Source organism: Thunnus maccoyii, chromosome 8, assembly GCF_910596095.1.
Source record: "Thunnus maccoyii chromosome 8, fThuMac1.1, whole genome shotgun sequence".
NCBI lineage: Eukaryota > Metazoa > Chordata > Actinopteri > Scombriformes > Scombridae > Thunnus > Thunnus maccoyii.
The window spans coordinates 26,705,640-26,721,965 of NC_056540.1; the positions used below are offsets into that span (position 1 = coordinate 26,705,640).

At 38.6% G+C, this 16,326-nt stretch overlaps 1 long non-coding RNA gene across 1 annotated transcript; it reads left to right on the forward strand.

Annotated features, from left to right (window-relative positions):
* Positions 1 to 7,242: 7,242 nt before the first annotated feature.
* LOC121901328 lies at positions 7,243 to 16,055 on the forward strand. Its single transcript, XR_006097250.1, has 3 exons — positions 7,243 to 7,375; positions 14,131 to 14,284; positions 14,389 to 16,055. It is a non-coding gene; the product is annotated as an uncharacterized LOC121901328 (long non-coding RNA).
* Positions 16,056 to 16,326: the final 271 nt, after the last annotated feature.

The window sequence follows — 16,326 nt, forward strand, 5'->3', positions numbered from 1 at the left end:
CTTCTTCTCTTTTCTGTCTTCCCTCCTTTTCATGTGTGTCTTTATATGTCTTTGTCTTTTTCTTTTCTCCTTTGTTCTTTTTCTTTGATTCTGTGTACTTTGTCACCATTTCTGTAGGCACATCCTTTTGTCTCCCCATTACTCTGTGTCTTTGATTTTCTATCATGGTATCCAGCCTGTGGTGGGGGCGGGGTAAAGAGCTCAGTTTCTCCCCTTTCATTTCCCTTTAAATTGCTTTAATGTTGCTAAAATCATCATATTCCACATTATCTGACAGTATATAGTTCCTCATTGAAGCTGTATGTTTACACTGAGTGACATATTCAAACCTAAGACTGCTTTTATAGCTATCAAATGGAAATATTTTAGATGTCTTGTGCATAATTTTATAAATGTTTGGTATGCAACTTTGAGATCTCCAGTTTAATTTCAAAATACAGTTCTGTGGGTTTGAACAACATTTAATTGCACACAACTTGCAAAGACTATCCCACTAGCAGCTATTGCTTGTTAATGATGTAAATGTCTATGTGACTCTTTCCTTCCTGTCCTTCATTTTCTCTTGCATTTTCTGTCTGTCTCAGTGGTTTCTCTCACTCTCTGTTTCCTCTTTGTCCTCCTCTCTGAAAGATTAGCGTAGTATTGCAATTCTTCCTTTTCCTCCTTTCTCCCTGGCATTCTCCCTCTTTCTCTCAGTCACCATTTATTGTTCTCTCCAGTCCCCAAGGACGAGCGAAGAGAGGAAAGACCCTGCTGCCAACTTTGTACTGTCCAAATGTTATTTCATCTCATTCATCAGCGCCAGCTTCTATCCTCAGCGGAGCAGCAGGATGCTGGTGAGAGGGAGGTGATGAAAGCGCTTTGATAGACAAGCTAAATTACCGGCAGTCCTAGTTCCCCCTGGACCTTTTTCTCTTGGATGCCATGAAATCTGTAGTGCCATAATTCAGCATTAATTACGTTTTCTTGAGATGTCACTTGAAATATAGCTGCCCTCAAAAGGAGAAAAATAAATCACATTTTACAACAAGTATTCTATTAAATGGACATTCGCCTCCCTGTATGAATTGAAGTACGTGCTCCCTCTAAATGAGTTTTCATTTCAAGTTGAGCTCTATTCCAAATTGCTATTCAAATTAGATTTTTTGGAAGATTTTTCATATCTATTTGAGGATTAAACCCACATGCAATTGAATTGGCAGTAATGTCAAAAACACACGCAATGACACACTGGTTTCTGTACCAATGTTTCTAGTGCTTTCAGTTTGTGCCCTTGAGTTGGAGACATCTCAAGGCGCCTAACCAGCCAATCATGTCAGCTTTCCTTTTTTTTATTGTTATATCTTGTTGTGCAGATAGGAGTTTTTCTTAATGGTGTCTTCCATCATGGCACCAATGGCTCAGCCCATCTGCTCTGTTACCACGCTTAAAATATTCTCTGGTGAATGACACAAGATTGTCATGACAGTTCTGACAAATCTGGGCACTTAAGATAAAAGCCACGTGTACATGTCATGCTTAAAGATGAGATTTTGTAGTATGTACCCACAAGGTTTATTTTAGATATTAAAAATCTTATCAAACAGTATGGGGACATTTTAGCTGTAGCATGGAAGTAAATATACTTTTATCATCCCGTGGTGCAGTGTCTGAGAATTTAAATTTCTCCCTTGGGCCGCACACATAAACACACAAGTGTGCTTTTTTAAAATCAGCTAGCAGGTCAAGACACATCTCAAGCCTGATATGGAGCAATTAATTACACAGGATCAAAACTGCTATTCATGGGTGCATATTTTGCATTTCCCCCCAGTTCCTGAAATGAGGCATTTATGTCAAACCGTCAGTGTGAAGTGGTAATAGCAGTGTGCCAACTTGTGTCCTGTCTCATTATCTCACACCTATTTTGAACTCATGCTGCTATAGAAAACTACCTGACATCCCCAAAGTCAGATGAGGGGATTTCATTGCTGGATATACTGTAGTCTCCTTCAAGAATTGAAAGGAGGATGACATCAAAGGTTTTTAGAAGAACTAATTGGGGAAACTGGTATAGGTACACATGCACAGCAAAAATAAATGAACACACGATGAGTGGCAGACACTGCACTGCAGATTTACAAATGCGAAAGTGTCAATCAACCTCATGGTGGCGCTAGAGGAAAAGTCACAATATCACTAAAGTCATTTGTATATTGTCTGGAACAATGAACGTCTACTAAATTTACTGTCCATTCATCCAGTAGATGTTGAGATACTTATGGGTGAAACCTTTGATCTGCTGGTGGCCGAATGTCATTGCAATCCATTCGAAGGTTGTTGACAGCCCAACCTTATTCTTAAACACCATGCTCCTCATACACATGCCTCCCTATTGTTTTTAGATTTCTCTTCAGTTTTTAACTCAATCCAGAACTACAATTAAGTTGCGAAATTATGGTCTAATTTTAACATGAACCTGAGCATGGTTGGATGAATTTCAGATTTTTGCAGCATTATCACCTCAGGGCTGTGTCCTATCACCTTTTGCACACTGATGACTGTACAGTTTCCCATCATGACAGACACATTGAAAAGTTTGTAGATGATTCAGTCATCGTGAGCCTGTCACATGGGAGTGATTCTGGTCAAGGTCCAGTGGTTGATGATTTTGTTCAGCAGTGTGATGACTGTTTTATAAAACTGAATGTAACCAAAACTAAAGACATGTGTGTTTTGATTTTAGAAGGAATCACTTTGCTTATTCAGAGTGTCACTAAGCAACAAGTAATTGAATTGCTTTCATGCTACAAAAATCTCCCAACATTCTTCAATGATAATGTTACAGCGAAGTACGACTGCACTTCTTTAAGATGCTAAACAGGACTGGGGTGTGTGGAAAACTCATGACATTCCTCTACACTTCCATGACAGAGTCAGTTATTACCTCTTCTATTTCTACTTGGTTTGATAATCTCTCGACAGGTGTTATAGTAGTGACACTAGTCACAGTAGTGAGTAAAATGATTAGTGTTAAAATGTCTGATCCGAGTCATTTTAGAGTGTCCTCTTCATCCTCTGTATGGAGAGTTTGAGCTTTTTTCCTTCTAGACAGAGATTCAGAGTACCAAAAGTCAGGTCTAACAGGGTGAGAAATTATTTTATCTTCAATTTTCCATCCCTAGGTACAAGCCACTAGCCTGGCTGAAACAAATACACTGTTGAAATTCCATAAACTCCAGAATCTAATAAGACCAACAGCATCTTTATCCTTAAATGTCAATTTTAGCTTCAATTTAATTTTTGCTTTGTTGTAGGCTTATAGCAGGGGAGCCAAGTGAGCCCTGCTATGTCCTTGAGCGAAATACTACCTGTTACATGTCTGCCATATTAACCCATGTGTCTTCACGAAAAAAAAAGTCTTCGGAGGGCTAAAAGTTATTTTTCTCAGTCAACCTTTGTCCTTTCTCTTGCCAGCTAAACAGAGAGCTGAAAAAAAAAGATGCATTTTCAAAAAAAAAAAAAAAAAAAAAGGTTAGAGATGTGAAGTGGAGCATTCAGCCATTGTCAGTTTGTCACTGTCAGCTAGGCCACCAGAGAGCTTCACCCTTTGAGGCGGGAGGGGTTTGACACAAGGAGGTCGAGGTATTTCTAGTTTCTCAACTCCCAAAAGAGAAGGCATCATGTCAGAAAACCGCATGAACAGCGAGACAAGAGAGAAGGCACTCTGTGGTGTAAACGATGCATTTTTCATCACATGGTGTTCATGGTGGCCCTGTTTAACTCTGTAAAACATGGCACTGCAAGCATTGGAGACTGTGTTTGCCCACTAGTTCCAGCTTTGCTACAGTAATTGAAACCATAAGGGCATTTTGGCTAAAGTCATCCACCGGCATGTTCATGTTTTAGAGACAGATTTTAATACAGTGAGACTAATGTATGTGGATCCTGGTTATGGTCACTTTCTTAGGTATGAAAATATAATGAAAACTGTTGCTATAAGGTTTCTATACTGCACACTGCAAAATGATGCACACAGATTCATACATGGACTATAAAGACTATAAAGACAGAGGAACGTAGACAGTAAATTACTGCAAAGTTGTGGATATGTTACTTAGAAGCCTTTAGGGCCCAATACAGTATCATAACAATCTTTGCATTATTTATTATAAAATGTCTCAAAATATAAAATAGAGGCATATACAGATTCTATGAAATTGTATCAGCTGGTTTAGTTTGTGTTACTTTATGTACTAACGTGCTTTTGCAGGTCATACAGGAAGGGGAGCTGAAAAAGAACCTGACTTTATATGTAAATAATCAGAACTACAGGTTTTACTTTTCAGTGTGATTTATGCCTGCTAATGTTGACACACTCAGCACTCAAATGGGATTTCTGTGTGGATCTGAATAAAGGATTACGCAAGATATTGATCATGAGCTCAGTGATAACCTAACCAATTACACCTGAGATCAGTACTGAAAGGGGCACTACACAGATTCTACACATTAATTTCTCTTACTGATCAGGAGGAATACTATTCAGCCTGAGATGTGTGCTTGGAAAGTACTAATTTATAAGCCCATTGTTACAAGCTGGAGTTGTGGAGTTTGAACAACAAACTCCACAACCCAGGCAGAAGAAGATTCTATTGATTGCATTATGGGAAATATAGGATCCAGCATTTTTGGAGTTTTACCCATACTAAGGACTAAAAGTCAGTATACATCTACCATAGCTGCATAGATATTGATCATTCTTTTTTATCTTACTCTTGTGATTCCCCTTGATTTATGGAAGTACAATAAGTGCAATACTAAATTGCTAGAGTGGCCTTTTAAGTAGTGGGTTAGATTTTAGTAAGACACAGAGGATTCTCTGATTTTCACTTAAGAAATGTTTGCACTATGGAAACATCTTATATAAACGAAGATGTTTATTTTTCTAATCCTGGCTTCTTGTGTGTATGTCTTTGCTTTTTCAGCACTATGCAGATATTTTTTCACTCTAGTAAGTGAGTTAATCTACAGTATACACCTTTTTGAGCAGTTAGAGAATTAGATTTAACACTTCTTCACATTGCATGAGAGGGGATGTGGGTGAGCATGTGCAGGGATGCATGTATGTACACACATGTCTGAGACACAACTTCCCACAAAGGCGGTTGCTATGGACACAATCCCACAAGTACAAGACCCACTCCATCACTAAAGTGATTTGGTGCAAATAGACACCAATGCTAAAAATCACACTGCAGTTATTTCTCCAGTCTTTATTTCAGTAGACACTCAGGATCAAATACTTACAATACAAGGTATTGACTTGATGTTCAAGGTACTGTATCATACAAGGTACAATACCATTTCGTGGCCTTAAGAACATTCAGTTTGTGTAATGTAAGGCCAATACAGAAAATGTCTTTTTAAAGATTTTATTTTCTTTTAACAGCACTTTAGTCCATCCCTCCCCAACCCCAGTGCCTTCCTGCACAACCTTCCAGGGTTGATACATTGGCGTATGATACTCCGTCTGACGCAAAAGTTTAAGATGAACAGAAAAAAAGGAAACGTGAATCCAGGAGAAAGTAGATACATACAAATAAGAATCTCAAATATATACAGTATATGAGTACACTTGGATATAGAAAATGAACATGCATGTATTACAAAACCAAAAGGGTACATTAGAATTGTTTAGTCACACAGTGTTTATCTTAAAGTCACAACAATCAATACCTTTTATCACAGTTTATATTGGGGACAGTTTACATCACAGCTCAGATAGGGTATTCACATAACATCAGTGATGTCTACTGACATATTGATAACACCCAAACATGATCCTCAATGGGGTAGGCCTTCCCCAGGTATTACAAAAAACGATCACCAAAAAACTTCACGTTTCTCACTATGGAGCTGCCAATAATCAGAGTCGGATTCTCAGTGGGTGTGTCACTGAGTTGGGAGAACCTGTTAGAAACGTGAACTGGTTGGTGGTGAACCATGGGCTTCTGCTTAGGCACTAGCCAAGTGTTCCCAGTTAGTACTAAAATGGCACCTCAGCTCCACCTAGCCAAGGACCTGCAACACACAGACACAAACCACAGGACCAAAGGCAACAGGCTCCGGGGCCCTCACAAAACTTAAGCTTACAATTGCCATAACTGTTGAGCTAACTTAATCTCTATGCCAACCTTAAGAAACAGAGGGTGTATAAATGTGGATAGCCTACATTTTGTGGTACTTTTATCTGATCTGAGTTGTATATATATACTTTTTTGTTTGTTTGTTTGGTTGGTTTTTTTGTTATAGCCTACCTCACAACACTAAAGAAAAGAATGGTTTCAAGAGTCTGAACAAAAGTAAACACAGAAACTAGCTGCCTGTAGCAGCCATTATGGCTAATCGCGTAGAGATCTATATCTAGGGTAACTTGCCAGCTAACAAACCACCTTGCGTATTCATCTGTGCACGCTGGTTTGTTTACATGTATCAGGCTAACTTTCACTGTAGTTAGACTGTAAGGAAACAAAAAAAAAACTTAGTGGAATGATGGATTATCCCGCGGACTATTATGAGGACAATCGTCAGTCATTTCGCTTTGACTGGCCAAGGCAAGGCAAGTTTATTTGTATAGCACATTTCAACAACAAGGCAATTCAAAGTGCTTTACATAAAAGATTGAAAGCATTAAGGCAAAGTGCAAAAGAAACACCTTATAAAAGGACGTTTAAATACAATTAAAGAATTATTATTAAAGAGTTAAGAGAATAGAAAATACAAATAAGCTAAAATAGAATAAGACATATAAAATATGAGGATAAAGGTTACAGTGCAATGCAAGAAATGAATCAAAAGCCTCAAATTTGATTTAATTAAAGGCAGCGGCAAACAGAAAAGTCTTGTCAGATTTCCCCAACAACCCACGTACACCCATGCTCAAGACACACCACTACATCCAGGCAAGATGCCTCCCTGACACTGGGCTGTCCCCTAATGAAGTGAGAACAAGTCTCAATCAGCTTGCCGCAGGCAACTCTGTTCAAGATGCTGCTCCTATCACCCAAATCATACAACGGCATGGACCTGCATACAGCTAAACTCAGTTAACTCGTCTCAGCAGCATGATCCCCACGCTACATGCAGTATCAGTATCAGTATCAGTCCTTTGTGGAGGGGACAAAGCCCGGAATAACCCATGCGGATTGCCAACAGGTGCCCCTTATTACCTAATCACTGCCTGTGCACTGAATTACTGGTCCGACCAGAACAACTACCCCACAACATCAGTTCCATCTGGCTACACTTCTGCCACAGAAGGGTTTTTTAGGCCCAGTCCTAATGTCCCCACTAAACCCTAAGCCCTGAACCCGGACTTAACTGACGTCACCTGGTAAGTGATTGAGTGCGAGAAGCTGCAAGAGATCGAAATGGTTGATATAGGAATGGGACAGCACTTTGTGACATATCGCGTTACCTTGATGGCTATATATATATATATATATATATATATATATATGATATCAATATGACTGATTGGAATTTGTTGTAGTGAGCTCACTTAAAGAAAAACAGAAAAAGATAAAAATATTAATAAAATTAATTAATAAAACCACTCACTCATAAAGCACATAATACATTAAACAAAGTGTAAAACTATCCAACCCATAAAATAACCATGTGCACGGCAGTCAAGTAAGGGACCGACTGCCTGATTTGAACGTCTTCCAGGATCTTGCCTTACAGAGTGGATGAGAGGTAGGCTAATTATCAAATAATCAATTCACTCGTTTTTGTCAAAACAGCATGATTAAGCAAAAATTAAAAGAAATGGTTGATGAATAAACTAGGTGTGTAATTCTAACAGATTTCATGTGTTTTTATGTATCTTAAATCCTCGTTAATGTAATGTTCAGCGCTTCTGGACTTCTCCTGGTAACCCCGTATTTAATGCTGAGTCTGCAAGACTACAGCTAGACCCTTCTCTGTGCACTTGATGATTTGATAGTGGGACAGCCCTAAACCCTTGCGGACTTATTGGAAATGCACGACAAAGTCAATGAGTCTGTGAGAGTGGACATCGGAATTGGACCTGTAAGCTCATTGACTGAGACCAAAGAGAGGGCGGGTGTGGAAGACAAAACCTGGGCCTTTGGCAACATTGCCCAAAGGCCCTCCTCCTATGAGCCTGTCTCAGAGCGCCAAAGCACCATCCACACCCCTGATGCTGCTGTCTGAATCCCCTTCAGTCCTCACTCCCAACAGCATGTTCACTGGATCCCCTGTACGGAGGCAGTATAGCCAGTCTGTGAGCCAAGATATAATTGATAATAAGGAGTTCTGCATGAGCACAGAAGTTAGTCCCCCATTTGCATATGCTTCTCTCATAAGACAGGCAATATTTGAGTCACCTCACAATCAGCTGACATTAAATGAAATCTACAACTGGTTCACAAGAAACTTTGCATATTTCAGGCACTATGCAGCAACTTGGAAGAATGCTGTCAGACATAATCTCAGCATCCATAAATTCTTTGTACATTTGGAAAATGTGAAGGGCGCTGTGTGGACGGTACATGAGATTGAATTCCACAGAAGAAGGCCCCAAAAGACTGCTGGTAATGGATCTCTGCTGAAGAACTCTCAGAACCGTCAGAGCTTTTTGCTGAGTCTGCTCCCCAGAGTGGTGGCGTGGACTGCAACAACTCCTTCTACAACGCAGCCACTATGGGCAGCACCCCATTACACTCCCTGCCTCATGTTCTCCAGGAGCAGATGAATGGAGCCCTTGCCGATGGATCCGAATACCAAAGTGACAGCAGTGCGACGCACTCCCCTCCACAAGCTTTCATCAAAGAGGAGCAGGAGGATGAGGAGATATGTGAAAATTATCTCAATGAATCTCCAGAGAGCACAGATGAGCACAGCCACAGCCCAGAGATGAACCACAATGAAGACAACGGCAGCCTGGAGAGGCCCAACCTTCATCTCGATCGTGTGCCTTCTCTCTGATAGTGAGGTCCGAGTTCTCCGATACGAGGCCATCTCACTCACAGCCTGTGTGACTTTGTATTCCAAAAGATTCCAAAAACAACAGCTTCATCTACGAAACCAAATAATCTATACTTTATTTACCAGCATTTCTTATTTTTTGTTCTTAATCTAGCTTTTGATTCTTTCTGTACAGTAGAGTGAGATCACGAAAATGTATATGTGATGAAACTGTTCATGATTTATTTTATATTTGTAAACAGAAGGACAATGATGAGCAGAGAAGCCAAAGCAATGGGAACATTAGTAGTTAGCACTTCACAATAAAATTTTCCCCCTCTGTGTAGCTACTTTATGCTATGTTAGAACCACACTACCTGATTTTATTTTAGTAGTCATGATATATCAAACTTTCTAGAGAAGGTTAAAATGTTGCTTTAAAAATGAAAATGTTCACTGCCAACATGATCTGATATATTTGTATTTAAGGTATAATCAGTTTATCAAAAGAATGTGTGACTTTTTTTTATACTTGTTGGTCTTTTTCACCCCACCACAAACATTGCCGAATTTGCTCTAATTAAGCTTGTAAGTAGATAATATAGATTAATCATTATTGTAAACCAATGCCTCTCTATGAATAAATTCCTCATGATAAATAAAAGAAGAAAAAGAAAAGAAAGCCTGAATAAATATTTCTCAGGTGTTGTCAGTGATATACAGTTTTGTCATTACCTCTGAACATTTATGTGCTTTGCACTTCACTCATTCAGCCACTAGAGGGAAGCATGGTAGCTCTCTTAAAATAACACTACATCATCCTCAGAGCTCTAGTTCTGCCACCAAACTCACCTCAGTGAATCCGTGCTTTTACTGAGGCAGCTCCTCTGAGTTTGTTCAGCTTCCACGGGGACATTCCTGTGATGACTGATCGGAGAAGATCAATTTACTCTACCACATGCCAGAGACAAGCTCATTTTCCTTATGACTTATGGGCTCAGAGGTATGCAGCAACATTAGAGGCACGTGTTGATATACATATCTAATTTGGCAGGAGGATAATTTAAGCTCCACAATCACTATCAGTGTGGAAGATGATATTTTGAGTCTGCCACTTCATCTGCATGAAATAATGATAATAAAACTGTGTTGAAGATTAAGGTTTAGACAAACAAACAGTGCTGTATGGAAAACACTGTGATATCTTTTAACTTAGATTTTCCATTTGGATTTCTCTACAGTAGGTGGCACTGTTTTCCTGTGTTTATGAGGCATATTTGTGCCCATACTGTAGAAGGCTGTTCTTTTTAATAAAGCACTGTACACTACTGTTCCCCTACTGCAAAGTCTTATTTCTAAATTCATATTTCCACTATATTTCTACTATTTTGAATAAAACATTGTACATAACATGTAAAGAAAGACAGAGGTTAAACTGCTTGAAGGTTTATTTTTTTCCTCTTTTTGACAAAGCTTGACTGGCAGTTTCCCTATGCTTCTATTCTTTGTTCTACCTGATGGGAATCATCTGATTATCATATCAATACAGGTGTATAGACAGGTTTATAACCTGACTCTTCTTTGGCTCTGCTGATACCCTCATGTCAAACCTGCAGCTGAGGCAGGCCCAACCTCATCTTTGTGCATTGAAACTTTTAAGAGTTCTTGTAGGTTTACAGCTTTTCGTATAGCATTATATAGTATAGTATAGTATAGTATCGTATTTAAATTTTACAATACAATGCAGCACAAACAACTTTATTAATCCAACTTGGGTCAATTTGTTTGGACCAGCTTGTTGTACGCACAACATGGTAACTTACAAAAACCAAATGATACATTAAAACATCTATCAACAATGACAGTGCTAAGATGTACAGAGCATTTTTACTCTGCATAAAAATACATAAAAACAGAAAACAGAGATAAGACAGTTATGACTAGAGAGATAAAGACGCCATATAGGCTTAAAAAATGGACCTCCACCAAATTAAGAATAAAAAGAAAATTATGAATAAATGAAATAAAAGTACACATAAACTGAATTGAAATAAAAGACCCACAAAATGATAAGAGCAATGCAGCAATGATGTCATCATCAATCTAAGAAAAACAAACAAACAAAAAAAAACTTGAATAGACATTGCATAGACATTGCAAAGGTTACATGTTTGTGTTGGGGCATTAGTTTTATCCAGCAGAATCCTCATTGCTGCTCAAATTGATTGAGAACAGACCCTCTTACCCAAAATTACCACATAGTAAAGGGTTGGCTCCTTGCCATTGACTGAAAGGAACAAAATGACAGCAACTGGAAGCAGACAGATAAGAAAACATGTCATGAAAAGATGTGAAAAGCTTTTAATACATACACTAAGTATCTGCTTGTTCATGATTTTCTTGGCTTGTAATGGCAGTGAGACCAGAGGCTACTGGGCATGACCACTAGTCTGAACCCGCCACACCCTGAGGCTGGTCTCACTCATTTCCTTTTTGGCGCACTCTATGTGCCTGCTCAGCCCAGGCCAGGCTGTTCCTGTTTGGATTCCTACAGGAATGGGTAACATTCACCATGGAAGATTTTGTTTGGCGCATTGCCTCAGCCACAGTGGTGCCACATTCTTTCCTCTTCCTCCTTCATGCAGGCTGAAGAGGTGATCTCAAGACATATGAAGTGGAAGCATGTCTTTTAGATAGGAAGTGTAAGTTATTCCATCATATTTCAAAAGGGTTCTCTGCTCTGTGAAGTACTGTCCATAACAAGTCTCTGTGTGCTGTTGACTAGAAAAATACAAAATGTTTTTCAAAGAGTCAAAATCAAAAGGATATTGACTTAAGAGCATAGATCAAAAGGAAATGTTTCTTTTGCATAATGTTTCCAGCACCAGGTTTGTGTAACCAAGAATTATCATTCTTGGCCAGCTGTTAATTATGACATGTTTTATGTGGCAGTATGTAGTTTGCTTTTTTATTGTCATCATACATTTAAGTGCTGTATATAGTAAATAAGGTTGCAATAACATTCAAGCTCAGTTTTTTTTATCAGAATTATTAATTTCATTGGGAAATTATGTATGTTAACAATTAATCTGAATATAATAAGGCACCAGTTTTATCAGTTTTAGACCAAAGTTCCACCCACTGGATTTATATGACAGATATCTCTGATCCAGAGCAAATTACAATATATTTTACTGAAAAGAAACAGCTTTAATCCCGGCTCAGCTGCAATGCTCAAAGTCACTGTGACCTGAAGATAGTAATGATATTTTATTTCTTTCTCTCGGTCTACACTTAATTCATTTATTTGAAAGCAGCTTAAACAGTGGAAAATAAAATCTGACCTTTTTCCTCATTAAAAGTTGCTCTGTATCTCCACCACATACCATTATTAAGTCGTCACATTCTTCTGTTAGCAACATTTCCTTTGAAATTAGCTGAGTCATTGTCGCAGGGCAGTTTACAAGACACCGCTAGTGACTGGTAAGTTTAGATTTATGGCCTTTTTAAGTTCTAAAGAGAGCTGTGCTCTGACCAAGGTCTTCCAGTGCTCATTTCATCCACATGGCCTCTCCTCTATGCAGCACCTGGCCAAAATAGTATCTCCATCATAAAGACCAGCATGGCAGGACAACTTTATTACTTTAACTGTTGTCTTAGTATGTGAAAACAAAACCACTGCTAATAACCACAGTTGCAATAACATACAGTATGTTTGTTTTGAAAAATCATCGAAGACACGTAAGATGTAGCAGTCTGTGACTGACTTAAACTAACTGCAAACAAGGAATAATAATTATAATCATCATTATTTACATTGCACTTTTCAAAACCCACATTTCAAAGTGCTTCACAAAAGCAAAATTGTCAAATCCTAAAATTATTATATTTTATGATAAAACAGATCAAACCAGTTCCAGTATTTTGATAGATTTAATAGCTACAGTATCTTCTGTATGTCTTCTCCATCTGTGCCATGATTTTTTGTCCCTAATATGGAATATACAGTAAAAGTTTCTGTATGACTTAAGATCTTTCTATAGCTCATGAGTGAGGCCCGGCCAAGTTCAAAGTACTGCTGCCAGGACAATTTTGACCCCAGATAGACGAGACAGGAATGGGGTAGGTGAGGAATGTTTGGTGCCTCTCTCTTCAGGCTATTTACACCATCAGACAGTGACTGTACAGGGTCGTGTTTAATAGAGGAGTATACTGTCAGTTTAACAAAGTGGCTTTTGTTAGCAGGGTTTACACTGTAAGAGTTGTTTTTTTGCCCTTTTCTGTCTTTTTGGTCCAAATTTGTTTGCTTGGATTCTTTTCATAAGAGATGGCTGGTGGATGGTCACTGGGAAAAGCACCGGTTGAGTCTACAGGATTCAAAATGGAAAATACTCACATTACAACACACCCTACATGTAGTACATGTACAGAAACTCTGGGGCACATGCACAGTGTTTAGTATGGTAATATTTAGTATAATTGTATGTTATTCTTAATCGCAGGTTTTCATTCCACCCAAAAACTATCTCAGGTCATTTCAAGAAGGAGAAATCACCTACACTGAGTGAAAACAAAACCTACATCGTCTCTTTTTATATTGGGTGTCTATATACACATACAACCCTAACTGTATTCATAAATCATTTCTGGTTGAGTCTGATGACTACTTAGAAAAGTGGCTTAAGGAGTTAAGGAGGATCATTTGACTCTTGTGACCTGTTATTTTGGTGTGAAATGAAGGCTTTGTCTGCCAGCTGCAGATATTTTCGAAAAGTGGATATCACATGCTTGTGAATTACTGCCAAGAGGAGCAGAGCTATTGACTAGAAGGGAAAGTATTGCAGCATTATAAAACATTTCTTGTGGAAATTTTTAAAAAAAGCATTTGACGTAACTGATGTCACGACCCTGGCTGTGCCTCTGGTGTGTCCCTTGTGTTTCCAAGGGAAAACACAATTTCTGACTTGAAGCAAGTTAACTGTGGGCGGCTTGTCCAATTGGGGACAAAAGTCATGTCCAAAATTGGTAAAACATTGATTTTTGGTTCTGTGGTTAAGGTTAGGGTAAGGGTAAGTCTCCAGGAAATGAATGTAAGTCTATGTTAAGTCCCCAAAAGTGACCTATGACAACGTGTGTGTGAGTGTATGTGTGTGTGAGTGAGTGGCAGGCATGGCTCCTCCTTCCTCTGGCTTCTCCCTGATTACTCCTGATTCACAGCACCTGCTCTAATCAGCACACCTGTCATCCGTCATCTCATCAGCCAGACACATCGACAGCCACTCTTCACCAGATTGTTCAGTCAGCTACATCGGTAGTCTCAAGCTCTCAGCCATTCAGTCTAGTCTAGTGCAATTCTGAGTTATTTCCTCATGTTCTATGCCTCGTGTATTAACATTAATTCTCCTCTGCTCTCAGCATCATCATGACCTGATTACCTCTGCCTGCCCCCCGATCAGCCTGCTGCTCACACCACTCACTGTGCTAACTCCTTCTGATCCACCTCAGTATACTCCTGTTGGATCAACTCTGGACCCCCACCATCGCCATGCCATTCCCCCACCTGCTCACCTGCTTCATCCACTTCCCTTTTTTTCATATACTATACTAACCGTCTCCTGTTCTGCATTTGAGTCCACTCACACCACAGATCATAACAACTGACTCACTATAAGAAATCTACATCTGGCTTCTCATTAGATCTGTGATCTCAATTTCAACAGATGTGGTCTATCTACACCTTATTTTTGGTTGTGCTTCATTATGTAACCTCAGCAATTAGTTAAAAATTAAAAGATTAAAAGAAAAAGCATGTTGCTGTCATGTGATATGTTGGCAGCTAATGTCTTCAACCATATGAGCAATCATCCTCAGTGGTTTCATTCAGAGTTGAGTGCATGTTCCACATGCCACACTTCTCTCATCACAAGATCTCTAAATATAGAATGTGACATATTCAGCCCACAACTGTTTGATTGCCCCACATATCTCCGGGGGCAGATGTTTGAGATGCCAGTCCTCACCCTGGGTTTTTAGTATGTGCGCTCATCCTTCTAATCTAGCTCCGCGTCTTTATGTGTCTCTGCTCAATGAAGGTTGTTCTCTGACCACACCCTATAAAACTTGCAATCATATTTTAAATATTTTATTTCATTTTGTAAGCCTGTATTTTTTTATTTTTGTTTATATTATATTATAATTGGTCAATAGTTTTTTTTTATGTTCTCAGCAAAGTTTCTAGTACATTTGGGCAATCATCTTGCTAGAGTAGTGAGCCTTCGAGCCATCATCACTTTACTGGGTAGAGTTTAAGTGTCCTTTGGTCAGTTTTAAGGGATTTTAAGCTACACAAAGAATATTATTTGAGGAAAACACTAAAGTTCTAAAATAGTAATTGGAGAGAATAATGTTAAAATGTGGGATACTGACAACATGACAATATTGATCCCTTTAGTCTGGAAATGTTTTTTATAGTGCTTAAAATGAATAATAGTCAACCATTATTTTTTGCTGAATCTGATGCCTCAGATATAATCTGTACATATAATTAATAAAAAAATATATATATAACAGCGAAGCAATCCTGACAAGGTTAGCAACAAGTGGTAACCGTCCAAGGTGCAGAACAACTTTGGTAAACATTTTCAATAAGCGGCTTGCGATGGAACACCTTACCACCAGAATTAAAAACACAAAATTAGAACTTAAAGTTTTCACTACACAAGTGAAACAATGGCTTAAGCAACAACAAAGGTGTGAACTCTGGCTAAGTTATGTTTGGATTTACTTGTTAAATCTAGAGTTACATACTGTATACATACTTACACTCATACATACACAATATTACACCTATATGTATACACATGCATATACACATATACACTGGCTGTTTTAGCTGTCCTATTGTTTTTATCCTGATTCTGATTCTATTATCAATTCATTTGTTTGATTGTTTGATAGTTTTAAAAGCCTAACCAGGGACAGGGGCTGCAAATTAGCTTCAATTACATCTGTTGCATTGCTTATCTGTATGTACCAATGTTCATCTGTATGGTCACTGTTAAATAAACAAATAACATGTCTCATAAGTGTATGTTGGTGTTGTGGTGGGCTAGTGTTTATGTTGCATACCATATGCTGTGCTTGCAACATCCCATCACACTGTGTGATTCCTGGCTGGGGGATGTTGTTGCATGTCATAACCCCTCCTCTCCCCTCATTTTCTGTCACATCTCAATTTTACTTTCTGTTTTTGTTGCAGAAACATATTGCAGTTGCAATTAACATAACATCAAGGCATGGAGAACAAGAAGAAGCAAAGACATACCAAATGACTATGGTAGTGGAGCAAATCAC